This window comes from Pan troglodytes, chromosome 14 (genome assembly GCF_028858775.2).
Source record: "Pan troglodytes isolate AG18354 chromosome 14, NHGRI_mPanTro3-v2.0_pri, whole genome shotgun sequence".
In the NCBI taxonomy this organism is placed as follows: Eukaryota; Metazoa; Chordata; class Mammalia; order Primates; family Hominidae; genus Pan; species Pan troglodytes.
This window is the reverse complement of record NC_072412.2, coordinates 32,047,683-32,062,117: the sequence shown is the minus strand read 5'-3', so window position 1 is coordinate 32,062,117 and position 14,435 is coordinate 32,047,683. Positions and strand designations below refer to the sequence as shown.

Below are 14,435 nucleotides of genomic sequence, written 5' to 3'. Positions count from 1 at the left end.
CTATATAGAGAGCTACATATATATTTTATATATAATAGTTTATATATTATATATAACTCCTAGAAATATAGTTATAACATATATACGGTTGTTATAACATATATACAGGAATACAGCTATAACATATATAAATATATAACATATATTACTATATATGTTATCTGTCTGTAAATATTATCTATATATTACTATATATGTTATCTATCTGTAAATATTATCTATATAGAGCTATATATGTGTAACTGTATTTTATATATATGCATAACTCCTAGGAATACATTTATAACACATATGTATAAATATAATATATAGTTTTATATATATATAACTGCTAGGAATACAGTTTAATAAGTCATGTGCATGACATGTGAAGAAAATAAGAAAATTCTATTGAGAAACATAAGATGTTTGACTGCAGGGAAAACTACATCCTCTTTTTTAACATGTACTATATATTGTAAAAATAACAATTCTTTGAAATAAAACTAAATTTAATGCAAATCCAAATCAAAAATCATTTGGGACTTTTTTCTTTGTTATGGAAAAAAATTTATTTCAAATTTCTTCTGAATGAATAAGCATGCATAAATAGCCAGGCAAAATAATGAGAGAGCATTTGTCCTATTGGATATTATAAGCATGCAAGTATAAACATTAAACCATTATATAATAACAGAAAGCCCAATAGCACAGAATCCATAATTCAGAAACAGACTCTTATGTGTGTGAGAACTTGATATATGATCAAGGTGGACTATCAACAAAATGAGTTGGAAAAACTGACTAATCATTTGGAAAAAATAGAAATAACAAATCTCTATGCCCAAATTAAACTTCAGAAGGAGCAAATATCTAGACATAAAAATATATATTTTTATTAAAGTACTGAAATAAAACTTAGGTAATTGATTTATAATCTTAGCACACAACTTTTTAGATGGTCACTTGACCCTATGTATTAGTATTTTAAAGTTTGAATCAACAATTCCATTCGTGGGATTTTTTTTCCCCCGAGGCCATAATGGGTCAAGGTGACAGAGAAAGATATACAAGGATGGTCATTAAGCATTTTTGTAATGGTGAAAAATTGGAAACAACTTAAATGTTGATTAAATAAATTATAGCATACCCATACAATGAAACCCAAACAGCCAATTAGAATAATGATATATCACCACACTGATACTCCATTGCCTGAGCACTGTTGGTAGGAAAGCCTGCTCCTGTTACAGCCCTGACAGCAGTTTATGTCTATGCCTGCTGATCCATCCTCACCAACACCAGGGGGTGTTGTTCACATGCTTGTTATCTAGAGCTGTCCTTTCTGCCCATCAACAGACAGTTCTGCCCATGGGCACAGGCCATTGGTCTCAACTGCGCATGGTTTGCCCTGTAATGCCCTCCAAATGACCAGCTGAAAAGATTGATAGTCTAGAGCAGAGGACCTGCGGCACCTGATCCACAGACCAGACAGTTAGGAGGCTTCTTTGTCCTCCCAGAAGTGCAAGCAAAGTTTTGGTGTTCATCAAATGAGTGATCAATGACAGGCTATCACACCTACTGCAAAAATATATGGCACTTCCCTCTCCACCTCCACAGTGGGCTGTGAAAATTAATTGAGTTCAGGCTGTGAAAAACTTAAGCTGCTACATGAAATGCAAAATCATTAAGCTTCAGAGATTGTAACATTCTGCTTGTGGCCTTGGGACTGAAACACCAGATGTCATGCCCAATAATGACTTCACTTTTCATCCAACTTCAACAACTCAAGATTGAGCGCATTTTGGGTTTTGACCTTGCACTGCTATACTGAGATTCAGCAGAAGTTAACTACCCGCAAGACTCCCTCCAGAGAACTGGGGCCTCAGGATCATCTTCAACACCTTCACCCAGAGTACGGAGACAAAACCCTTGCCACATAGACCTGCCACACCACAATACCAGGTGGAGATGCACCGTTGCTTGAGTTGGTGAGTGAGGAGGGCCATTGCTTGTGTTATCTGAGGGCTGTGGAGGGAAGAGAATTAGGTAAGTTCATTTAGAACTAACTAGAACACTTTTCAAAATGATGTCTCAGCGTGGGGCATAGTTAAGACATATATTTCAGAGTAAACATCTCCAAATGAGTGATTTTTGTTTTCTTGCCTATTTCCTGATTTACTTGAGTTGTCCTGGCTCAAGGAATAAAGAAGGCATTTATACAATAAAAGTGGTGTGAGTCAACCTTTCTAACCTTTAAGATTGGTTTTCAAACTGTTAAAAATTCTTGTAGGTCCACCAAGAAAGTTGCCATAGAAGCCTGAAGTTACGACAGCTTATAAGGAAGTGGTTATCGATTATGACGGATGGAGAAAGTGTAAGCTGCCTATGTTTCATTCAGACTCATACTAGCTCTGGTTAGAGAAATCAGTTAAAAGGAGGAAAAGATGAGGAAGTTCTGCAAAAATAAATTCAAGGGTCAACTAGCAGTGGATAAAGACACAACTTGATCTCTGTGACTTCTTTCCTCTTTTATTTGACATTTTTTCACTTCCGCATGATAAAGAAAATAGAGACATGGCATGCTGGAAAGAAAACTAAAGCTATTTCTTTAATGAAGTCCACTAACCTCGGAAGGAAGACTGAAGTGTTCTTGTGGCTTCAACAGACAAATGATAGTAGCTGCTAAGACAGAAACTGCTTGGAAAGACTATTGATTTTAGATTCAGAGAAAATGAATAAGGAAAAGTTTAAGATTGATGAGAAAGGTATACAATGTGCTACGAGAATTTTTTCTAAAAGTCACGTTTAAAAAAACGAGTTTATAATGGATTTTAGGTTAAATTCCTTTAATAAAGGGTTAATGTTTCCCGACTATGTATAAGAAATTCATGAATGTGACTCTAAGAGACTTGAATAAAAGGACCCACATGTCTTTTGCCCTGTGATGGCCTGCCTAAATTGCAGGGCTGTAAAAAGGAAAACCACCTTTAAAAGCTTCAACCCTAAGTTGACTTTATCTTATAGAAGAAAGAATTTCATGTGTATGCTAAATATATACATATAGCATATAATGTATGTATAATTTCCTGATAAAATCTTCTGTTTTAGTGTACTTGCATCTGGGTACATAACCTCCCCACATCTCTTTGGTATTCTTATTTGTTCTGCTTTTCCATTTTACATATTTTCCCCAAGTGCCAAACATTAATAAAATTGCTAGCATTGATGATTTTTCCTTCACTAATACATCCCTTTGAGCCTGTTTCCCCAGAAACAAATAACTAGAGACAACCTATCCTTTGCTGACACATGAAAATCCTATAATTGCAGACAGGAACAAAGATTCTAAAGGAAGTCTCTGTCTTCAGTTCTTAGATTATTGTCCCCCCATCTTCTAGCCCTCCCCTCATCCCCATTCATCTGACCCCAGTTCTGTTGTGACAGATTGTTATAATAATGACAGTGAATCATGGCTTTCTGGGTCTATGTCCCTTTGATCCTTCCATTAAAAGATGGAGTCTATTTCTCCACCTCTTGAATCTGGAAGGTCCTTGAAACCCACTTGGACCAATAGAATGTAGCAGAAGTAGCACCGTGCAAGTTCTAGAGGCTAGGTCTTAGGACCCTGAGACCACCATGCTGTGAAGAAGTCCATTCTGGTCTATTGGAAGATAAGAGACTGTGTGAAAAAGAACAGAGACACCCCATCTCACAGTCAGCACCATCTGCTGACAGTAAGTGATACCATCTTAGACCCTCAGCCCCAAACTCCCAGGTGACGACAGCCAGTAAGTGAGCCCAGGCAAGACAAGTAACAGAACCACCCAGATTTCCAGCCCAAGGATCCTTAGAGATAATAAATCACTGTGCTTTTTAAGCCACTCAGTTTTAGGGTGGCTTGTTATACAGCAATTGATAACTGGTACATCCTCCAAGAAACTATGTCTTGCAGAAAGAGTTCTACAAAAGGATGAGAAATAAACCATAATTTAACCTCCTTCCTTTGATCTACTCCCACCCCGGGTGCACATTCTCCTGCAGCCTACATTCTGGAAACATGCCATTAAACATTCATTCTTCGGAGGAGCCTTTGTTCTGGCCTGTCTCTTAAATTATTGAAGAATTCCTCTTATGTTCATTTTTCTGCCTGTTAAAAACGTTTGAGGGAGGGAAGAAGTAAGATGGCTTAAGTTGAACTCCTAGAAGGCAGAGGCAAGATACTCAAACATCGTTTTGTATATTCCCAGGATAAAGCCCTGAACAGTAGGCACTGAATAAACCTTACTTGAAGATAGCAATAAAAGGGAAGGCCACCATCAAAGACATTGGATCACAATCTTATTCAGTACATGCAAATCATCATGTACTTTGTCTTAAAAACCAAAATCTTTTAAAGATCAGAACAGCCAGAGGCAGAAACAAGATTGGGTTGTAATACTTTAAGGCTACAGCAAGATGTACATCAAATAGATTCTGCTACATTTTCAGCAAACTCCCTTTTCAAGTATGAAGTACATTAGTAGTTTGCCGTGAGGGGGAAAGCAAATCATAACAGCATCTTGATGTAAGAGGAAAGTACACTTATGGGGAAAGTGCTGGACGTTTCTTTCAGTGAGGAACTACATACAGGATTCAGAATTCCCAGGATTTGAAAGTTGTGCTGCAGAAACACCAGTTAGAACTGAAAATCTCCTGGGTTCCTTTAATAATACCACAAACCAAAGTGAACTAAACTTCTGGGAGGATTCTTCTGAGCAAATCCATGTTTCATAGAACAAAAGTCAAACATGCACAGCTTCCACCTAAGTTCACCAGATTGTGCTGCACACATGATGAATAATTCAAAAGTAACAGACAAGTGATTTTTGTCAACTTTATGGCCTTGGTTCATTGTTTTGTTTTGCTTTGTTTTGTTTGGGGGTTTGTTTGTTTGTTTGTTTGTTTTTTGAAATGGAGTTTTGCTCTTGTCGCCCAGGCTGGAGTACAGTGGCGCAATCTCAGCTCATTGCAACCTCTGCCTCCCGGGTTCAAGTGGTTCTCTGCCTCAGCCTCCCAAGTAGCTGGGATTATAGGCATCCGCCACCATGCCCTGCTAACTTTTTGTATTTTTAGTAGAGATGGGTTTCCACCATGTTGGGCAGGCTGGTCACGAACTCCTGACCTCAGGTGATCCACTTGCTTCGACCTCCCAAAGTGCTGGGATTACAGGCAGGAGCCACAGCACCCGGCCCTATGGCCTTGGTTCTTTATCAGTCTACTAGACTTTGAATGCTAAACCAAACAAGGAGGTCACACAAACATCTAGAAGCAGTATTCAAATCTAGACCACTATTGAAATTGGCTTAGTCCGGTTGAAATCAACTCCAAGTTTAAATGACCTGAGTCAGGAAATTATTTTGGGTAGCATTTCCCAGCAAGGTGGTCTGATGAGTGAGATTTGCTGTTATTATGTTGTTGGTGCTGCTGTTACTGGTTTATGTTTTTTGTTTGGTTTGGTTTGGTTGTGTTTGGTTTGGTTTGGTTTGGGGCTTTCTTTCAGTTGGTCTTAATGTTCAGAATTTTTTCTGTGCTGCTGCCAGATGTTAAGTGATAGTTGGCTCCCCGACAGCCTGCATTCTGAAAAATAATAAAACATAGGCCACCAGAGGTATAAAATAAATAAAAACCACAAAACCAAGTTTGTTAACTTTCCAGGCAAGGAAGCACACACTCGTAAAGAAATTCACTGAATAGTTAGCAGAGAGGGGGAAAGTTAGGGATTTTTCAATCTAGAAAATGAGGGCTCACAGATTAGGGTTTGAACACCAGCATTGCAGGTGGCCCCAGTGAACCCAAAGGCCTGAACCCAGTTGGCTCAAACTAATCCAGTAATTCATTGGTCAAGCAAGAGTCTTTGGTTGGGCCTGTAGGGGTTTGGTGTTTGGGTCCATTTCAGCTGCTTAGAATGGTTTAGGAAGAGACACAACGTTGATTTTGATATCTCCTAGGGCAAACGTGGCTGAAAGTGGACATTTTTGCCTTGACAACTCCATCTGCTCCTCCTCTATGAAAGCTCCATCCAGGGCCAGGCGCGGTGGCTCATGCCTGTAATCAACACTTTGGGAGGCCAAGGTAGGTGTATCCCCTGAGGTCAGGAGTTCGAAACCAGCCTGGCCAACATTGTGAAATCCAGTCTCCGGTAAAAATACAAACATAGCCAGGCATGGTGGTGCGTGCCTGTAATCCCAGCTACTTGGGAGGCTGAGGCACGAAGAATTGCTTGAACCCAGGAGGCGGAGGTTGCAGCTAGCCAAGATCGTGCCATTGCACTCCAGCCTGGGCAACAAGAGTGAAACTTTGTCTCAAAAAAAAAAAAAAAAAAAAAAAAGCTCCATCTATGACAAGGGTGTGCATTTGGTGGTTTGTCTCCCTTTATAGTCTTAAGCTCAGTGTCCTGGAATTTGGCAGTCATCTTTGGTAAATGTAAAACATGTCTACGAATGAATGTAGTTCACATGTTCAAGGGGTCTCCACTGCCCTGCCCTGGTTCTGCTCTAGAATTAGCCCTTCTTCCAAATTCCACTTTTATCCAACATGCCAGGATCCTAGCTTTGAACTTCTCTTTGAACAGCAAATAGTAGCTGCTAAAAAATACTTTTGTACGATTACATCAGACAATTGTGACCCCCTCAGAGCAATCGTGTTCCCCAGAATTCTTGGTAGATTTTAGGAATATTGATGTGCAAATGTCAAAGAATGCTTTCACAATGTAGCAGATGATGGAGAAAGGGGGGTGGGATGATAAAGGAGAGAGAATAGAAGGTAGGAGGAAAGGGAAGAAAAAGAGCTTAATGAATATCATTGTGGTGAAGCACAAAGAGAGATGAAAGAAAAATGGTATGGGAGAAAAATGATAGCATTGAATAAACCTAACTGAGCCAGGGCCGTATGTGACCAGAAGGCCAGAGAGAAACAGCAGCAGCTGGAGAAGGCTGCAAAGCTAAGCAAGTTCATTTTGCACAGTCCGGGCAGGAAAATGCTGTTGGCTAGAACAGAAAATAACGTGACTTTTCCCCCTGCTGATGCATCTCTGGGATCCTGCCAAGGCTCTATTCTGCAGAACCAAAAACTAAATAGACTAATTTATTCAGATGTGTTCCCTTCGTTCTCTCCCTAGAATGGTGTTAAACCTGCCCAGGATACCAGAAATTTCTGTGAATTTGGATGACAAGGCATTAGCCAGCATGTTTCTCTCCCTCCCACAACACCTGCTGCTGAAGAGGAAGCATTTGCCCCTTGCATGCAAATCGTTTTTTGTAAATGAAGCATCTAATGAGCACTCTCATGGAAGAACCCTAGAGCAGGTAACACTTACATGAGGCACAAACTCAAAAATGAAAAAGAAACTCATTATCTGCAAGCCCAGACCTAAGCATTTGCTATAAAACCACCATTCTCAATCCTTTCCTTGAACATAATTAATAGTTCCCCAAAATCCTCTGTGAATATTTGCCCAGCTATGGCACCCAGAGCCCTTGCTGTAGGTTCAGAATCAATGTTAGAACTGTAAAAACCTTAGAGATCATCCAGGTACATGCCTTCTTCTCTCAGAAGAGGACATTGCAGCCAAGAGAGTTGTGCAAATTACTCAGGGTTACACTACTAATTAGGAAAAGGTCTCCTAATTCTCAGTACAACATTCATTTCACTGCTCTATGACACACATCCTGACTTATCACCCACATTCTCTCCTCCACCTTCATCATGTCCCTTGCCACTGAAGAATTCATTTTTCTGCCACAACAGAAAATCTAACAGACAGTGGTTAAAACCATAAAGATAATTCTTGTTTCCTAGGTGAGAGGCTGGATGTAGGTGGCCCCAGGATTTGTCTGCTGCTCAATGATGTGATCAAGAACTCAAGCTTTTCTCATCCTTCTGTCTGGGCACCCGCAGTGTGCAAATCCTTCATCTCTGAACCTGTGATTTCATGGTGACTGGATGGCTTCCACAGTTCCAGGCATTATGTAGTCATGCCAGTGCCCAAGCAGAAAAGAAAGGGATGGGCAGAAAAGGACTTTGCTTTTGGATCAGGGAGGAAAATCTTTTCCAGAAATAAGATTTCCTTTTATTTCTCCTTGGCCAAAACTAGATTCTGTGGTCATCCGAAGCTGAAAGAAAACCTAAGAGAGAAATTATCTGGCAAATGGTAACATTGCCATCATTAAAAAAAACAGGATTATGTCACAAGGAAGAAAGGTGTGTGGCTGTTAGGCAAGTATATCAGTTAACTACACAAAAAAGACACCAGAGAAAATTATCTCTAAATATGCTGGGTTAACTCAGGAATAGAGATAAGACTATAATCTGGAATGCAAGACATGGCAAGCCACCAATGCATTCAGTGAGGGAAGGGTAAGGGGACTTTTATTAGCAAAAAAACAGATTTACACAAGATGCTTAGAAACAGAGTTCATTGGTTCCAGAGGTTTGAAGCCAGAGTTCTTGTCAATTCATTGGTGGAGATGTCATTACCGAGCAAATGTTCCTTCAAGAACATGTTGTGTGAATTACCGCAGTTCTAAAGAATGTCTGGTGATGAACCTTATCAAAGCAGGAGATGCATGAAGGACTCCAAAGGTTTTTAGAAAGTCACTGGAAATAGTTCTTATCCCAGACACATAAGCATGAGCCTCCTCTCCATCTGGCCTTCCAGCTCTATTTTGCCTGGGTCTGACAAAAGTGATTTCATCCTAGTATCTGCAACTCTCACGCTAACAACATGCAACAAACCTCCTCCAAAACTCTGTGGTTTAAAACAGCACCCATTTCTCTGAGTGTTTCTCTGGGACATAGAGGTCAGCTGATACCACTGAGCTCAGTCGAATGGTTCTGCTGCTCTCAGCTGAATTTGTTCAGAGAACTATAGGTCACCAGGACATCCACACAGAGCTAGGCTCTGCTCCACGTGTCCCTCCTACTTCTGGACCAGCAGGCTACTGAGGAATGCTCTTATCATGGTAACGGCCCAGACACAGGAGTGAAAGCAGGATCATAGAGGGCCGCCTACGGTCTAGACTCATGACCAGGACACTGTTATCCGCTGTCTCATTCTATCAGCCAAAGCTAGTTGTATGGCCAAACCCGAAATCAGGGCTGGAGAAACCTACTAGTGGGAGGAGCTGCAAAGTCACCTGGCACAGAGTGTGGATCCAAGGAAAAGTGAGGATGTGGCCATGCATAGTGTCATGCCTGTAATTCCAGCACTTTGGGAGGCCAAGGTGGAAGGATTGCTTGAGCCCAAAAGTTTGAGACTAGCCTGAGCGACATCGTGAAACCCTGTCTCTACAAAAAATAGAAAAATTATCTGGATGTGGTGGTGTGCACTTCTAGTCCAGGCTGCTCAGAAGGCTGAAGGGGGAGGATCACCTGAGCCCAGGAATTGAAGGCTGCAGTGAGCTATGATCATCACTAGACTCCAGCCTGGGTGACACAGTGAGACCCTGTCTCTCAAACAAAAGAAAAAGAAAAGTGATGATGTGGGGCCAGTGATGTGATCTGGCTCACTAAGCAATCAACGCTGTGTGCTCCACCTTTTTTCATTCACTCCCAATCACCCTCTCCAACCGCACTCACTGTGCTTTCCTTTTGCTTCCTTCTCTACTCTCCTCCACCACCTCTATCACCAATTTTTTTCTTATATCTCTGTTCACAGTGGGGTGGCCTTGGAAGTTCTTGGTGGAGAGTGAGTGGATGTGGGATATAGGGTGCTGTCAGCACTAAGTGGGGTGCTCCATGGCCCCTGCAACCAGGAGCAGTGTTCTCACCCAGCAGTGGAGCTCTGCCTCCCCACATGTGTAGGGACAGTAGGAGGAGTGTGACCTCAACACCTGGCTCCTCCCAGACTCGGGCCTGAGCCAATCCTGCTGGTGTTTCCACCATGGAGCCTGCCAGAGGCCTCGGGAATCTTACATGACTGTGCCTGAATGCAAATGGCCAAGGAGGCTTTTCAGACACAGCGTCTGTTTATCTGAAGGCACTTTGGCAGTGCTGCCGTCCCAAAGCCCCGACGCATGACCCAAACCTTGGATTAAATCTGCGCTTCATTCCTTCTCAGTGTGCATTTTAAGTGAGCACTCATGAGGAAGTCGTCTTTTGCCTGCTTTATAGGCTTTACTCTCCGAAAAACAAATTGATACTGAATGCAGCCTGCTCGCCATTTGCTTACTTGCCAATTTTAAAGAGTGTATTCTGTAATGAATACATTAGTAGTGTGTCTGTGTTTTCAACAGAAATGGTGGAAATTGAGGAAGACCTTCAGAGTGAGGGTGGATTTCTGATGAGCCCTACAGACCAGCTGGATTGATGATCCTAGCTTTAGTCACTCCTCTCCTCCTTTCTTGGTTCAGTTTTTCTTGCCATAACCTCATGTTCACAACTAGTAAAGGGAACAAGGTCTTCTCAGCCCCAAACACAGGCTGCCTCTGCCAAGCCACACAGGCGATGAGCAGACACACCACACCAGGGAACACATTTGGAACTTTTTTCTGTTTCATTTCCCTTTGATGGCAAAGGATGGCCTTTGATGCCAAACTACTGGAGGCTCCATCTGAGCAGAGGCTGGCTTTAGATGGCTATTCAACTAAAATGAGAAGAGGCAGTGGGGCTGTCATGAGGATGTTCTTCAGTGGAAGCCAGGGGACCTGGATTCCAACCCCCATTCCTTCTGTCCCTAGAGGTGAGACCTCAAGCTTGTCATTCATCCTCTCTGAGCTTTTGTTTCATCATCAACATACAGGCTTGCAGCCAGGGAAAGATCCTCAACATTCGTTTTTCACATGACTGGCCAGATGAGCAGTGCCTTGAGGCATAAGCCATGCAAATGTCTTCACTTTGTAAAGTTGAGCAACGTAGCTCTGAAGAGCACTGCTGGTGCTTGAATGTGTCCAGCATTGGGCACTCTCCACACCTAATCAATCCTGGTATAATTCCTTCTACTCTGTTGTGGAGAAAGCATGGCAAAGTCTATAAGTAGTCAAGACATTGTGAGATAGTCTTTTTAGCAAATAGGTCAGTAAAATCAATGACTAGTTTGTTTCAAGGGCTGGTGCCATTCTGGGACAGCTCATGGAGGCTCAAAGACCGGGGCTATTGAGAAAGACCGATAAGGTCTTCTCTGGTGGGGTTTATGTTCTAATAGTGGGATATGTGCCATTAACAAGCAATTAAATAGATGCTAATTTCAACTAGTAATAAGTTTATGAGAAGTGGAACAGTGCTATGGACTGAACTATGTCCCCCCAAGTTTCTATGCTGAAGCCCTAACCCCACTGTGATGATATTTGGAGATTGGGCCTTTGGGAGGTGATCAGAGTTAGATGAGGGCCCTTGTGATGGGATTAGTGCCCTTATAAGAAAAGATACGAAAGAGCTTGCTCTTTCTCTGGCATTTAAGGACACAGCAAGAAGGCAGTCATCTACAAGCAGGATGAGAACCTTCACCAGGGATCCAAATTAGCCAGCACCTTGATCTTGGACTTTGCAGCCTCCAGAACTGTAAGAAAAATAAGTTCCTGTTGGGTAAGCCACCCAGTCTGTGGTATTTTGTTATGGCAGCCTGAGCTGACTAATACAAACAGAATTATTTGATAGAGAGTATATGGGCGTAGGAAAAGTCTCACTGAAGAAGAGGTTTTGAGCTGATACCTGAAAGACAAGGAGGAGCTGAGCATGCAAAGATTTGGGGGTAAAATATTCCATCCAGGAAGAGAAACAGAAAGTGCAAAGGCCCTGGGGCTTCAGGAATGATGCAGAACAAAACCAGGCAGTGGGGCGGGAGCATAGAGACAGGAGAAGAGTGTTAAGAGAAATAAACAAAAGTCGGATTACTTAGGCTTATAAGGAGAGAATATTTCTGGAAGGACACATAAGAAACTGTTAACTGTGGTTACTTCTAGAGGATGGAATAGTGGATAGGATCAGGAGACAAATAGAAAATTTTATTTTTTGCTATCTACCCCCTGACCATTTGAATTTTTATTTAGATCTTATATTAATTTTATAATAAACAAATATTTATCATATGCTCAAATATAAGGTGACCCCAATACCACAGGATCCGGCTTTTAAATAAAAATACCTAAAAAATCAGTGTTTTGGCTAACTCAAATACATAACCTTAGGGGTGTAGCAAAAATAGTCAAATATCTGCTTAACATATTTAATGAACTACTCATACTGTTTTTTAAATATTGCTTTTTCTCATCTCTCATTTATGCAACAACTTTATCCAAACTTTTATATTTCTTGATCATCAGGGTCAATTTCTAACAAATGACTTTTGAGTCATCTAAGAATTTTCTGAGTAGATTAACTTCCTGGTAATATGTGTTGCTTGACACATGGCACTGTCAGAGGGGATTTATCCCAGGCCTCAAGTAGCCATTCACATTATGTTAGGAGAGAGCCTTTCATTTTTGTTTTTTTAATCTTATAGGTGCGCGTGGTAGGAAAAATAATGGTCCCCCAAAGATGTCTACGTGCTAATCCCCAGAACCTGTGAATATGTTAGGTTACACAGCATAGGGGAATTAAGGTAGCAGATGGAATAAGGTTGCTAATCAGCTGACCCTAAAATATGGAGATTATCCTGGATCATCCAGGTACATCTAATGTAATCACAGGGGTTCTTAAATGTGGAAGAGACTGCAGAAGGGTAGGTCACAGTAATGTGATACGAGAATGACCCAACCTACTCTGAAGATGGAAGAGACAGCCGTGAGCCAAGCGTACAGCCTCTAGGAGCTGGAAAAGGCAAGAAAAGGGATTCTTCCATAGAAACCCCAGAGGGAACTCAGCCCTCTGGACACCTTGATTTTAGCCCAGTGAGATGCTTTTCGGACTTCTAAGCTCCAGAACTGGGGGACTAATAAGTCGGAGTTGTTTAAACCATTGCGTTTGAAGTAATTTGTTACAGCAACCATGAAAATAGAGTAATGCAATGCATAATCTTGATAATAGAGTAACACAATGCATAATCTTGATGTTCTTGATTTTCACGGTGGAACCACATCCTATATCACTCTACTAAGTAATTTTTTTTTTTTTTTTTTTTGTGACAGAGTCCTGCTCTGTCACCCAGGCTGGAGGGCAGTGGTGTCATCTGGGCTCACTGCAACCTCCACCTCCCAGGTTTAAGCAATTCTCCTGCCTCAGCCTCCCAAGTAGCTGGGACTACAAGTGTGCGCCACCAAGCCCAACTAATTTTTGTATTTTTGATAGAGATAGGGTTTTGCCATGCTGGCCAGGCTGGTCTCGAACTCCTGACCTCAAGTGATCTGCCTGCCTTGGCCTCCCAAAGTGCTGAAATTACAGGCGTAAGCCACTGTGCCAGGCCTCTAAGTGATCTTTAAAGGGCTTACTTGAAACAATATTGAAGACATGCTATTATGAAGCCATTCCTCCTAGGATCAATTGGTAAAATTTATTTAATCTCTCTCCAGCTCTCATTCTATCAGATGACTCATATGTGCCTAAAACTAGAATTAAAGGAGGTTATATCGGGCTAATGCTCTTTTCAACAAAGAGGAGAAAAGGTTGTTGTTCACAATTACATAATTGAGTATATGCCCTGAAATATAAGAAACTTTTCTTATAAGTGACTCTTTTCTGAGAATAATTGTGAGGGCAAATCTTACTTGTAGCAATTTTTGTTTATATAGTATTATAGCATAATTTAAATAGAAATGTTTTGGGCCCACCAGACTGCCATCCTGGTTCCTCTCTAGCCTGCTGACCCTGCCTTTCTTGATATATGTCAATTGAATTGCAGTGCTACCCTCGGTTTACCAATGTCTCTTATTGGAGTATCACTGCTTTGCCTCCCAGGAAACCCTGGACTCCTTAGGCTACAGGTTATACCTAGAGCTGAGGTGGCTTTGCCTCAGCCACTCAGGAAACTAAGGCTTATTTTACACACTTCTTCTGGGATAAGGGGACCGCTCACCCTCCACTAGCATCTCCATCATTTCTTCCCAGGAGGTCTGTTTCTGTGCATTTGTCCACCGATGCACACAACAGAAGAAGCTGGCAACTTCTCTCAAGTGAGAGAAGAACCCAAATTTAATTTCTGGTGGGCCATCTTCTGGTTGGCCAGCTGTTCATCGTGTAAGAATTATTTACAAATAACTTTGTTCCCTCCTCTTGACTGTAAGTTACTGGATGTTGGGTGCAGTGTGTCTCCCTTTCCTATCAATAATATTTATCGTGCTCTAGATACTTTTGAATACATTATTTCATTTTATCCTTACAGCCACCTTGGGATATAAGAACTAGTATCCCACATTTTATAGATAAGGGAGAGGAAGTTCAACTGAAGTTCAAAGAAGAGAAATAGCTTGTACATAAAAGCACATGGTCAGTAAGTAACAGAGCCCAGATCTGAATCAAAGTTTGTCTTACTCCACAATCAATTC

General features: G+C 41.4%; 1 long non-coding RNA gene across 1 annotated transcript in view; it reads left to right on the top strand.

Moving 5' to 3' along the window:
- The first annotated feature begins 1,340 nt into the window (after positions 1-1,340).
- The window catches only part of LOC129136813 (uncharacterized), a 100,861-nt gene continuing 87,766 nt past the window's right edge, over positions 1,341-14,435 (top strand). The window contains exons 1-3 of the long non-coding RNA XR_008538766.1: positions 1,341-1,970; positions 2,273-2,356; positions 5,970-6,093. This is a non-coding gene — a long non-coding RNA (uncharacterized LOC129136813). The remainder of the gene's footprint in view (positions 1,971-2,272; positions 2,357-5,969; positions 6,094-14,435) is intronic.